The sequence below is a fragment of the Cryptomeria japonica genome, chromosome 11, assembly GCF_030272615.1.
Source record: "Cryptomeria japonica chromosome 11, Sugi_1.0, whole genome shotgun sequence".
Lineage (NCBI taxonomy): Eukaryota > Viridiplantae > Streptophyta > Pinopsida > Cupressales > Cupressaceae > Cryptomeria > Cryptomeria japonica.
Window position 1 is genome coordinate 585,832,751 of NC_081415.1, and position 13,095 is coordinate 585,845,845.

The window sequence follows — 13,095 nt, forward strand, 5'->3', positions numbered from 1 at the left end:
CAAACAATATGATATCTGATGCAATAACTAGTTAAACATGTCAGCTTAATGCATTTACAACAATAATAAATCATCTCCATAGTTTGCCATGTTGATTTGGAAAAGATAAACCTGTCGGTGTAACCCTAGGTAACCCTGGACCTATTTGCCGGTAAAAGCAAATATGCAAATATGAATATACCAATGATTAATTCTTCAAAACAAAGTGTCCACATGATGTCTTCGACATTACCAAGTGTCTTCCATATCATTCGAAGTGTTGGTGATCATTATATCCTGCCAGTGAACCATATATCAGTAACTGTGCAATAGCTGCTTGCCGATGAATGTTGCTGGATCTCCATAGTGCTAGTGTTTTAGTAGGTGTTGACATCAATGACAAAACCATACCAAAATACCAACAATCTCCCCCTTTGGCATTGATGGCAACACAAGATGGAAAAACCATCAAAGCGCCAAAATAGAAATGCCAAAAACCAAAAACCAACAATCTCTCCAAAAAGATCATAACCAAAATACAGAGAGTAATAGTCTCTCTCAAACAACAATCTCTCCCCCTAGGAGCAACATGTGTTATTCAAAGTTCTTTTAAAAGATAATGTGTTTTTCCATAGATATCTCTCCCCCTTTGACATCAAATGCCAAAGTTATAATAATACCAAGTTCATATACAAAATACTAATCAATTCAATATACCAACTACTCCCCCTGAGAAGTAGCTTCCTCATCAAAGACCAGAGTAAAAGATCTATCTGTTAATTATGTCGGTTGATGACAATCATCAACTGTCTAAGTCTCTACCGGTGGTGGTACAACTCCAAGCTGATCTCTGAGATATTCAAAAGTCTCCTTAGGAAAAGGTTTTGTGAAAATATCTACAAGTTGTTCTTTAGTATTCACATAAACCAGTTTTATCTCTTTTTCTTCAACCATTTCCCTTAGAAAATTCAGTTTGATAGAAACATGTTTTGTTTTAGAATGTAATACCGGATCCTTAGATATATCAATTGTTGTAGTGTTATCACAATATATAGTAATAGTTTCCTTGCATTTTACCTTTATGTCTTTCAACATTTGTTTGAACCATAGTACCTGTGTACAGTTAGTTGCTACTGCAACATATTCTGATTCTACTATTGATAAAGATGTACAACTCTGTTTCTTACATAACCAAGAAACTAATCTCTTTCCAAGAAAGAATGCTCTGTCGATGGTGCTTTTTCTATCATCCACATCTCCTGCCCAATTTGCATCTGTGTATACACATAGATCAAAATTTTCATCTCTAGGATACCATAATCCAAGATTTGCAGTGCCTTGTAAGTACCGAAAAATCCTTTTTACTACTGATTCATGATTTTCTCTAGGATTATTTTGAAATCTAGAAACAATACATACTGCATTCATAATATCAGGTCTAGTTTGTGTCAAATACAATAAACCTCCTATCATAGATTTGTATCTAGTTGGATTAACAGGTGTAGATTCATCCCTTTGACATAATTTGTCATTTGTAGTCATAGGTGTGCTTACTGGTTTAGAGTTCTCCATCCCAAATTTCTTTAGTAACTCTTTCAAGTACTTGGATTGACTAAAAAATATACCTTTGTTAGTCTGTGAAATCTGCAATCCTAAAAAGAATTTTATTTTTCCAATCATAGACATTTCAAATTCTTGCTTCATTTAAATATAAAATTCTTTACATAATCCATCTTCTCCTCCAAAGATTATATCATCAACAAATACTTCTATAATCAAGATGTCATCATTAGTTATTTTGTAATATAAATTACTGTCTGCATTTCCTTTAGTAAAACCAATCTTTAAAAGATACTTATCCAACCTTGCATACCAAGCTCTTGGGGCTTGTTTCAATCCATACAGAGCTTTTCTTAACATGCAAACCATATCCAAAGAAAATCCATCAGGTTGTTCAATATATACTTCCTCTTCAAGATCTCCATTCAAAAATGCACATTTAATATCCATTTGATAAACTTTGTAGTTCTTGTGAGTTGCAAAAGCCAAGAATAATCTGACTGCCTCAATTCTAGCTACCAGTGCAAATGTTTCATTGTAATCAACTCCTTCTTTTTGAGAGTATCCCTTACACACTAGTCTTGCTTTATTTCTGACAACCTTACCATCTTCATTAAGTTTGTTTCTAAATACCCATTTTGTTCCAATTACATTTTTATCTTTAGGCCGGGGAACTAATGTCCAAGTATTATTTTTCTCAATTTGTTCTAATTCTTCTTCCATAGCTTTAATCCAAAATTTATCTTCACATGTCTCATTAACAGATGATGGTTCAATTTGAGAAATAAGACATACTTCTTCATTTGCCAATCTTCCTCTTGTCATAACTCCTTTAAATTTGTTTCCAATTATCTGATCTTCAGAATGATTCAATTTTACATACTAGGGTGTCTTAGTTTGTTGTTGATCTTCAATTACTGTGGAATCCTCTAATGGTGCCGGGGTAACTGGATCTTCATTCTATACCGGTGGATTTAGTGTAGGTTCATTTGTCACAATTTCTGTTGCTGGTTCAGAGTCTATATACCTTGAACTTCCTCTGAATTGTTCATCAATTTTTATATTTGTACTCTCAACAATTTTCTGCAATCTCTTATTAAAACATCTATATGCCTTGCTCTTAGATGAATAACCAAGAAATATTCCTTCATCACTACTAGGATCAAATTTGCCAATATACTCATCTCTTCTAATATAACATTTACTTCCAAAAATTCTGAAATACTTAAGAGTAGCAGTATTACCAAACCATAATTCATGAGGGGTCTTACTGGTTTCACCTTTGATGTGAACTTTGTTGAATGTATAGATGGCTATGTTGACTACTTCTCTCCAATATACATGTGGTAAATTTGCTTCAGATAACATACTTCTTGCTGCATCCAAGATAGTTTTGTTTTTCCTTTCAACAACTCCATTCTGTTGTGGTGTTCAAGGTGCTCATAGTTATCTTCTAATTCCATTTACTTCATAGAATGTATTAAAGTCCTTAGATGTGAATTCTCCTCCTTGATCTGATCTTAAACATTTGATTTTCTTACTGGTTTCATATTCAACCATTGCTTTGAATAGTTTGAACTTTCCAAGTGCTTCTGATTTTTCTCTAAGAAAAGTAACCCGACACATTCTAGAATAATCATCAATAATTAGCATGAAATATCTATCACCTTGTAAGCTTTTAGTTCTAGCTAGACCACATAAATCAGTGTGAATCAAATCAAGAGCATTATTGGATTTTTTTGGAATACTTTTGAAACTATCTCTAACTTGTTTTCCAAATTGACATTCCTTACATATTGTATTCAGAAGTTTCACAATTTTAGGTAGATCTCTAACTGCCTTAGAAGTACTGATTTTTACCATGCAATCAAAGTTTACATGACATAGTCTCTTATGCCATAACTAACTTTCATCTATATGTGCAATCAAGCATGCCTTTTCACTGTTATTCAAATGAAAGATATTACCTCTAGTCTGATTACCGGTTGCAATTTCTAAACTAGTTCTATTCATGATTTTGCATTTTCCATTCTTAAATTGTAACTGAAATCCTTTCTCAACTAATTGACCAGCACTTAAAAGATTATGCTTTAATCCTTCAACATAGTAGACATTGTTAGTGTTATGCTTACCATCAAGATATATTGTACCCTTACCTTTGATTGAACAGGCTTTGTCGTCCCCAAATCTTACTAAACCTCCATTGTATTCTTGAAAGTTCAAGAATTTACCTTTATCTCCTATCATATGATGTGAGCATCCTGAGTCAATGATCCATTCATCCTTTACTTCAACTTTAGCTGCTAGGGCTTGTTCTACTAGTTGAGCAGTGGGTGTCGGTTGATCTTCTGTTATAGCAAAAAAAACCCATCCATTGTCTACTGGATCCTCATCGGAATCATCAGTTACACCTTCATCAGCAATGTAACAAGATTTGTCTTTGTTATTTTTAAATCTATATCTTTGATATTTAGGATTAGGCTTGTATGTTCTTCTAGCTTCTTCTCTTAGTCTGGCATGTCTATCAAGGCATCTCGAAGCCATATGACCAATCTTTTTGCAGTTAAAACATTTAAAGGGTCCTTTACCTTCATACTTACTTCCAATTGGACCTTTTGGCATTTTCCTTGCAAATAGTGCTTCAAGTTCTTCAAGTTCTTCATTCTCCTTCCTAGTTTCTTCAAGTTCTCTTGCATAAAAGGCTTTCCAATCTGATTTGTCAAATGATGGAGCAGATGATGTTGATGCTTTAAAGGCCAAATTTGTCTTTATAGTAGCAACAGGACCAAATTCCTCAATTTCAAAGGCTGAAAGTTTTCCAATTAATGTATCCCTAGTTACTGATGTATTAGGAATTGTTCTCAACTCATTTATAGCAATAACCTTCATTTTATATGCCGATGGCAATCCTCTTAAGATTTTTGAAATAATTTCATCCTCACTCAAGGTTCCTCCAAAACATTTAATACCCAAAATATTTCATTTATTCTTTCCGTAAAAGCATAAATCCTTTCATCTTCTTCCATATTCAGATGTTCATACCTGACTCAGAAGCTTTCAAGTTTTGAAATCTTGACTGTGGAATCTCCTTCATTCAGTGTTTCCAAATGATCCCAAATAGCTTTAGCAGTAGACCTATCTGATAATCCCATGATTTGTTGATTTGATAGAGTGCTCAAAAGTGCTTCTCTTGCTTTGCAATCATTCTCCTCATCTTTAGCTAAGGTAGTTGGAGCAGTCCAACCAGCTACAACAACAATATAACCATTCCTTATAACTTCCCAGATGTGTCTCCATCCTGATCTTCCATATCCCATAGTTGGTTCCATTAAGTTTAGGACTGTCCTTCCTAAAATAATTAGTAGTCATTGGATCTCCTCAAGTTGTTAAACTTCTACAAAAGAGGACTAAGCTCTGATACCAATTGTTAGGTCCTGGAGACAACTAAGAGGGGGGGGGGTGAATCAGTTGTCAAATAAATTCAAGCCAAAAACAACTTAACCAACTTAATGCTTAATACCGGTAAACCAGTTAAGTATGCCGATAGACAGTGTTAACAGTTAATTGCTATACCGATAAAGATTAATGCATAAAACATAAACATAAAGTCATCCACAACACATAACACCAATGTTTGTACGCGGAAACCTTGTAAGGGGAAAAACCACGGTGGGAAACCTTACCCACAATCAGATGATACTACTACAGATAGTAAGTGTACATAAATGGGGTCTGGACATGCAGAAAGGCCAATAGCCTGGAGCTCACTACTCAATCACAGAATGGGAGTCACACTGACTACAGTTGGATGATTAAATCCAATAAGAATGTACTACATAAAATAACATCTTCATATGCTGGATTTAGTACCAATGTAATGCTGATATGCTTCTACAAAAACCTAGCTTCACCTTCAAATGATGTCTTCGTGTATAGCTCTGCTTAATCTCGCATATACCTTCTCACAATTCTTTTTTGCATTCCACACTCGATCTTACAAATAAGATCTTACATTAATACCATAACCTAAGACCAATTTTAGTAGGTCGGCTCTACAAGATATTACAATAAAAACATTTTACAAACAATATGATATCTGATGCAATAACCGATTAAACATGTTGGCTTAATGCATTTGCAACAATAATAAATCATCTCCATAGCGTGCCATGCTGATCTGGAAAAGATAAACCCGTCGGTGTAACCCTAGGTAACCCTGGACCTATTTGTTGGTAAAAGAAAATATGCAAATATGAATATACCAATGATTAATTCTTCAAAACAAAGTGTCCACATGATGTCTTCGACATTATCAAGTGTCTTCCATATCATTCCAAGTGTTAGTGATCATTATATCCTGTCGGTGAACCATATACCAGTAACTATGCACTAGTTCTTTCCGGTGAATGTTGCTAGATCTCTAGAGTGCTAGTGTTTTAGTAGGTGTTGACATCAATGACAAAACCATACCAAAATACCAACAAAATGGTCATCTAAACCATGAGCCTCTAATCTCGACAATGTCACCAAGGTACTAACCAAAGACAATTAAAAAAAATCTTGAGCACACAATTAATTTCTAAAATCATCAATGTCACATGGCAAAATTAATCACTCAATATTAATTAAATATTTATTTAATTAATTGATCATTCAAAGTAAATCATTTTAAACAATTATCTTATTTATTTTATTAAATATCCTAGCATTTTAATTAAATAAATCAATTTGCCATTAAATCATCAAAGAAGAGGAATTAATTTGAAAAATAAATAAAAATTGCCATAAATCTTCGAAAAAGGAAACAAATAAAAAAAATAAGTTAATTGGCAAAAAAGAATTAAAGATTGAGAAAAGAAATCAATTGGAGATAATCTTAAAAAAAAAATTTTAAAATTGATAAATAATCTCAAAGAAAGCAATTAAAACAATTAAATATTAAAATTGAATGAAATAGAGAATAAATTAGTTTTTTCCTGATTTTATCTTAATTTTAGTTCAATTTCCTTTAAAACTGAGAAAAGCATTAAATCACATCAATTCACCTGCATTGTGCTTCCTCTTGGAAAATCTTGACCGCTCATCATCATTTGATCTCAGTCGTTGGTTTCTTTGTGAATTTTCTATAAATTCAGGCTCTCATCTCTCATTTAAAAATCCTAGAGAATATATTGTTATTATGTTGTTTTTGCTCTAGGTTCATTGAGAATTTGCATTGAGATATTGCATATTAGTTATTTCATATTGCTTAAATCATTTAGCTTAAATATTCATATATTTCTTAAATTATGTTAGATTAACCTTGCATATCTGGCTTAAATCTTGCATCCATTAGCTCATATTCATGCTCATATAGATTTAAAAATCCTTCGTTTAAGTGTTGTCTAGTCACTGGATTGCTTACCAATCTAAACTCGCATCTACTAGAAGGCTATGGGTCATTTTGTAATGGTTTATTATTCATTGATTATTGATTTACTAATCATGCATTTAATGACTTAATTGAAGTGTTGTGTATTCCAGATACAGATACAGGTCCACTTTTTACACCACAAGCGGTATCAAGAGGCAGTTGTCTGCCCCAAGGACACCACAATAGATTGGCATAGCAGAAAGTAATAACAGGACTATAGTTGAAGCGGCTAGAACAATGCTGATCCAAGGAAAGGTTACTCACACTTTTTGGAGAGAAGAGGTGAGCACTGTAGTCTATACTATGAACCAAGTAGTCATCAAGAAAGGTAGAATTAAAAGCCTCTTATGAGTATTGGACCAGGAAAACTCCCACTGTGAGTTATTTTAAGGTGTTTGGTAGTAAGTGTTACATCAAGAGAGGTGAGCATCTGAGCAAGTTTGATGCTAAATGTGAGGAAGGAATATTTTTAGGATATTCCACTAAGAGCAAAGCTCTCAAGTGCTACAACAATAGAACACAGAAAATTGTTGAGAGTATCAACGTCAGGGTTGATGAATCCCCTAAGGAACCTGAGGAAACCTGCAGCAAGGATGTGGAAGATGAATCGAGTATAGCCTTCTAGGAACTGATTAAGAAAGAAACAAGTAAAGATCTCAGTGTTCCTGTACTGGTAGAAGCTGCAGTAGGTGAAGAAGAAGAGGAAAAGCTAGCAAAATTAGCTAGAGTCATTACTAGGTATATGAAACTACATCATGATCTGAAGCAGATCATAGGAGATAAAGATGTAGGGATACTCAAAAGAAGAAAGGTGAAAGAAAACTCTTGCATGATTTCTGAATTGGAGCCCAAGCCTTCCAGAGAAGCACTTACAGATGAAGACTAGATTAAGGCAATGGAAGAGGAGCTAGACCATATAGAAAAGAATGTAACATGGTCCCTGGTACCCAGACCAGAACATAAGAATGTTATAGGTACCAAATGTGTTTTCAAGAATAAGCTAAATGAAGAAGGCACAGTTGTGAGGAACAAGGCAAGACTTGTATGCAAAGGATATGCTCAGGAAGAGGGAGAAGACTATGGAGAAACCTTTGCTCCTGTCTCTAGACTGGAAGGTGTTCGACTACTACTTGCATTTGTAGCATTAAAGGGATTTAAGATTTATCAGATGGATGTGAAGTCTGCATTCTTGAATGGAATCCTAGAAGAGGAAGTGTATATTGATCAACCAAATGGGTTTGGCTTATCAGAAGATAGTAACATGGTGTGTAGATTACACAAATCCCTGTATGGATTGCAACAAGCACCTAGGGCATGGTATGAATGGTTACACTCTCATCTTGTGAAGATAGGATTTTAGAGAACAAGTGAGGATAGCAACATCTACCTAAAATCAGAAGGTGATCAGATTCTGATCTGTGAAGTATTTGTAGATGACATAATCTTTGGAGGAGATGATGAAATGAGTCATGCTTTTGCAGATGTAATGAAGAAAGAGTTTGAGATGTCTCTGATTGGAAAGATAAATTTATTCATTGGTTTACAGATTCATCAAATGAAAGAGGGTATCTTTATTACCCAGTCCAAGTATGTCAAAGAGGTATTGAAGACCTTTGGCATGGAGGAGAGCAAACCGGCTGGTACACCGATTTTAACTGGCTGTAAACTGACTAAGGAAGATGATTTAGATTTGGTGAATGAGAAGGAGTACCGGTCAATGATCAGTAAGATGCACTATGTGTTGCACAACATACCAGATATTGCTCATGCAGTAGGCAGAGTAGCTTGTTTTCAAAAATGTCCAACAGAATCCCACTTGGTAGCAGTCAAGAGGATTATTAGATATCTGAAAGGAACTGTTGACTATGGATTGTGGTATCCATGTAATTGTGATTTTAATCTCAAGGTATTTACCAATGCAGATTGGGGAGGTAATGTGGATGATTGAAAGAGCACAATCGGTGGAGTGTTATTTCGTGGTGGAAGATTAGTCTCCTGGACAAGCAAGAAGCAGAGTTGTAGTTCTTAGTCCATAGCTGAAGCAGAGTATGTGGTAGCGTTTATGAACTGCACTTAAGCAATTTGGATGAAACATGTATTGGACGGTTTCAAAGTACCTATATCTAAACCAGTGAGTATATTTTGTGACAATACTAGTGCAATAAATACTTCCAAGAATCTGGTATTGCATGTTAGAACTAAGCACATTGAGCTCAAGTATCATTTCTTGAGAGAGAAAGTTCAAAATAGAGAGGTTGTATTACAACATATTTCCTATAAGAAGCAGCTAGCAAACATATTCACTAAACCCTTACCAAAGACTACATTAACCTATTTAAGAGGTGAATTAGGGGTTTTACCCCTTCGTGAAGTAAACTAAAGATGTGTTCTCCACATATGTTAGGTATTACAGTGTCAAATCTTTCAAGATTGATGTGTTGAAGGATGCTACTCCATAGGGGGAGCAGCATAGTGGAGTATGGAAGATTGTGCCTCCACTTTGGCATTGTTGTCAAAGGGGGAAAAGATATATGAGAAGATCTATGAGATAGGGGAGAAGATATTTTAGATGCACTGGTCTATGATGTTTTTAGTTGCAATGGTACACTGAGTATTGCCATCAATGCCAAAGGGGGAGATTGTTGGCATTTGATGAACCGGTATGATGATATGATGATAATGTACATTGTCATCGATGCCAATAAGTGCAAGTGAACTGGTATGAAGAGTTGTAGTGAACTGGTGTCTGGGTTTCACTAAGTGTGACTACCGGTTGGTAGTCTTAGCTCTAAGGTTTCTGGTTTGGCAATTCAGCTTGTGTGATGCAACCGGTGACATTTTGTGATGAGTTAGCTAAGAGATGAAGATGAGATCGAGATGTCACATCAGTTTTGTGCACATGAAGGATTTCCTTGAGGATCTTGCATGCGAAGATCGATTGCATTAATTGTCTTCCTCGGGAATGAACATTCTTCTTAGCGATATGAGAAGAAAGTGTGATGAGTTATTGATTTCTATGTGTGGTGAAGAATGGACAATGTAGATTGAGTTGTGATCTATTTGAGATTGCTTCACTCTATGCAAAGTGTTTGGATGGTCAGGATTTGACCGATTGTAATTGTAAACCTAAATGCTTAGGGTTTAGGGTTTATACTATTGACCTAATTGTTGTCTACAAGGTTGATGATGTTTGTTATTGTGAGTTGTTGGCAAAAGTTGTGTTTGTATCCAAGTGATGAGATACTTGCTAGACCAGTGAGATAAAACTGTAGAGTGTGATTACAGAGTAGAGAAACTGAAAAGGATATGCCATAGCATATAGTGTTGTTATTAGATCAGAGTTTTACCTGTTGTCTTCTAACAATTCCAATAGAAGGAAAATCCCTTTGCTGGGTAGCTTTAACAGGATTACTATAAATCCTCTACCAGGTGACTCAATTTCATTGAGTTCTTTAAATCCTCTAGCAAGGTAACCTTTAACAGGGTTTCAACCTTTAACATGGTATATAGCCATCCCTTAACTGAGTGATCTTTAATAGGATCAGTTCCTAGAAGAACCTTATTGTAAAGTCTTTAACCGAACTAAGTTCCTAACAGAGCGAGCTTCAAAAGAGTTCAAAACAAGCTTGTGGGTATTCATCCCCACCATGGTTTTTCCCATTTGGGTTTCCACGTGAAAAATTTGTGTGTCATGAGTTGTGCATTTTTCATGTGATGATTAAGTATTCTTTGTTTGAGTGATTATGTGTGCAGAGCTAATGGTTATGGTATTGTTGATATACCATGTGCATATGTTTATGGGTAAAGTAGTTATCAAGTATTGAATGTATTTGAAGGGTTCAGTTTTACTGATTTATATTGTCTAAAGTCTTACTGTGTTTAACTAGTATTTCCATGGTTAAGTTTAGTAATGAAGACAACCGGTTGGTATTGTTTTAACTTGATAAGTTGATAAGAAGTTTTTGTATATACTAATTCACCCCCCTCCTCTCAGGACCAGTTAGGGTATCTGCTCTTCATCATTATTCATCAATCTCTGTAATCACAATTATCCACTCTAGTTTTCAGAAACTCAATGCATTCCCTCTGTGAATTATCTTTCTCTTGTGTGACACTAATATTAGGCAATTTTAGTTTATATGCCCAATGCATCTACATACAGATTAGCATTAATGAGTTTCCCATAAAATTGTCTTGTGTGAACCATAGATGTACCTACTGCAAGCATTAAATAAGAAATCACTATTTTGGTTTTGAATTCAGATATGGTTCGATGACATGTGTCTCTCTGATGTATACTTTGTTTTGGCACCACTTATAGAACCCTTCTTTTATTTTTGTGCTTTACTCTCCTTTATCGGGATATCCTTAGCCGATTACTTATATTCTGTTGTATCGGTGTAAGTCAACCCGATACTCCCATCGGGCATCAGGTTAGATCATTAGATGTCATAGCGATTAGCATTTTTTCCCAAATGACTTTCTCCTTTGGCACAACTCTTCCCATTGTAGTCGGTTCCATCATTATAGGTCTTCCCGATGACATACTCATTCCACTTAATTGACCAACTCTTCCATCAGGTATAGGGATAGCTTGGAATGAATTACAACAATAGGAAAATCTTTCTCGATGAAGTATATTCCATCGGTACATTCTTTTCCGGTGCCTTTTTTCAGGCATCGGGGTAACTCGCAATAACACATCCCAATCCCTTTGGTTATGTCGATGACCTTCTTTTCATTATAACCTTCATCGATGGATGTTTTTCGTTCCCTTTATTGGTATATGATACCCTCATCAAATGTTGTTCTTTTTTGTTAAAGTGTTCTTATCGAGATAACTTAACCTGATAATGCAATTTTTAATTATTTGCAACTTTTACTTCTTCTTAGGAATACAAATATTAATAATCTGCTTAATGGATTCAATATAAACTAAACAAAACCTCTAACATACATAGGAGCTCTGCTTTTTCTCATTATGTTCCCTGGGATGTTTTTGAAATATACATTTTGCAAAGACTTGTCAAAGTGAAAGCTTATCCATGTCAACCATCACATAAAACCCAACAGTAACTATTGTTATGATAGAAAGTGTTCAATGTATAAAATCAAAAGAAAAAATATAAGAGAATAGCATTTTTAAGAGCATAATTAATTTAAAAAATTATGTGCTATCAGGTTTTATCAGAGTGCTTTGACATTGTTGTAATATAGTTGTTGCTCTTGTGATCTATCAATGACTGTTGTTCATGATGTTACTGTGTTGAATGTTCAATGGTTTTTGTTTGTTTTGCAGTTTTTCTATGTTTAAGTATTTCAATTTGGTATGTTATACTGAAACATCATTTCATAACTAACATTTCAAGTTCTTTATAACTAGTTCTAAGAAGAATTACGTACTTGCGACATCGTTTTGCTTAGTTTATGAAGGTTATAGACCAAAGTTTTAATAGATCGAAGTTTTGTAGTCTAAGTATGGAATGTGAGTCTACAAAAAGACTCAGTAAGGGCCCTTTCTATCCCTTGATACTTCTCTAAATTTATAATCCTCCAAATTTACCAAAGAATTTCACATGAAAGCAAATTCCAGAATTGATTAGTGTCTTTTTTAAGTCCTTTAATAAAACCGGATACAACATCAAGTATTCTAATATCCCAAGGAATGATAAACCCAAACAATTCCAAATCTCCTTAGCTATAGAGCAGACAAAGAAAATATCTCTAACTATCTCTTTAACCTTGTAAATGTTACACAAATTATCATTAGAATGTTTAGATCTAATAGGTAACTTATCAAGTAGAAACAACCATTTAAAAGCTTTCTTTTAAGGAGCAACAAGAGAGTTCCAAATATTCTTAAACAACTTTCCCTATTGAGCAGGGGATGAATTAGAATACCAAACATTATTAACATGATTAACAATACTTTCATTATACATCAAAGAATTATAAATAGAAATATATTTAACATCACATCTTTTGGGTAATTGCAAAGATATCATTCAATTTTAAGCATTTTCCCCCTTGATTTTTGGTAAATTTGCAGTTTATAAATGTGGATTGTGTCTGTCGTGGGATGAAATTGTTTACTCATTTTGCTAGGAACCTGGGTTCTGATTATTTTTTCATTTTGTCCAATA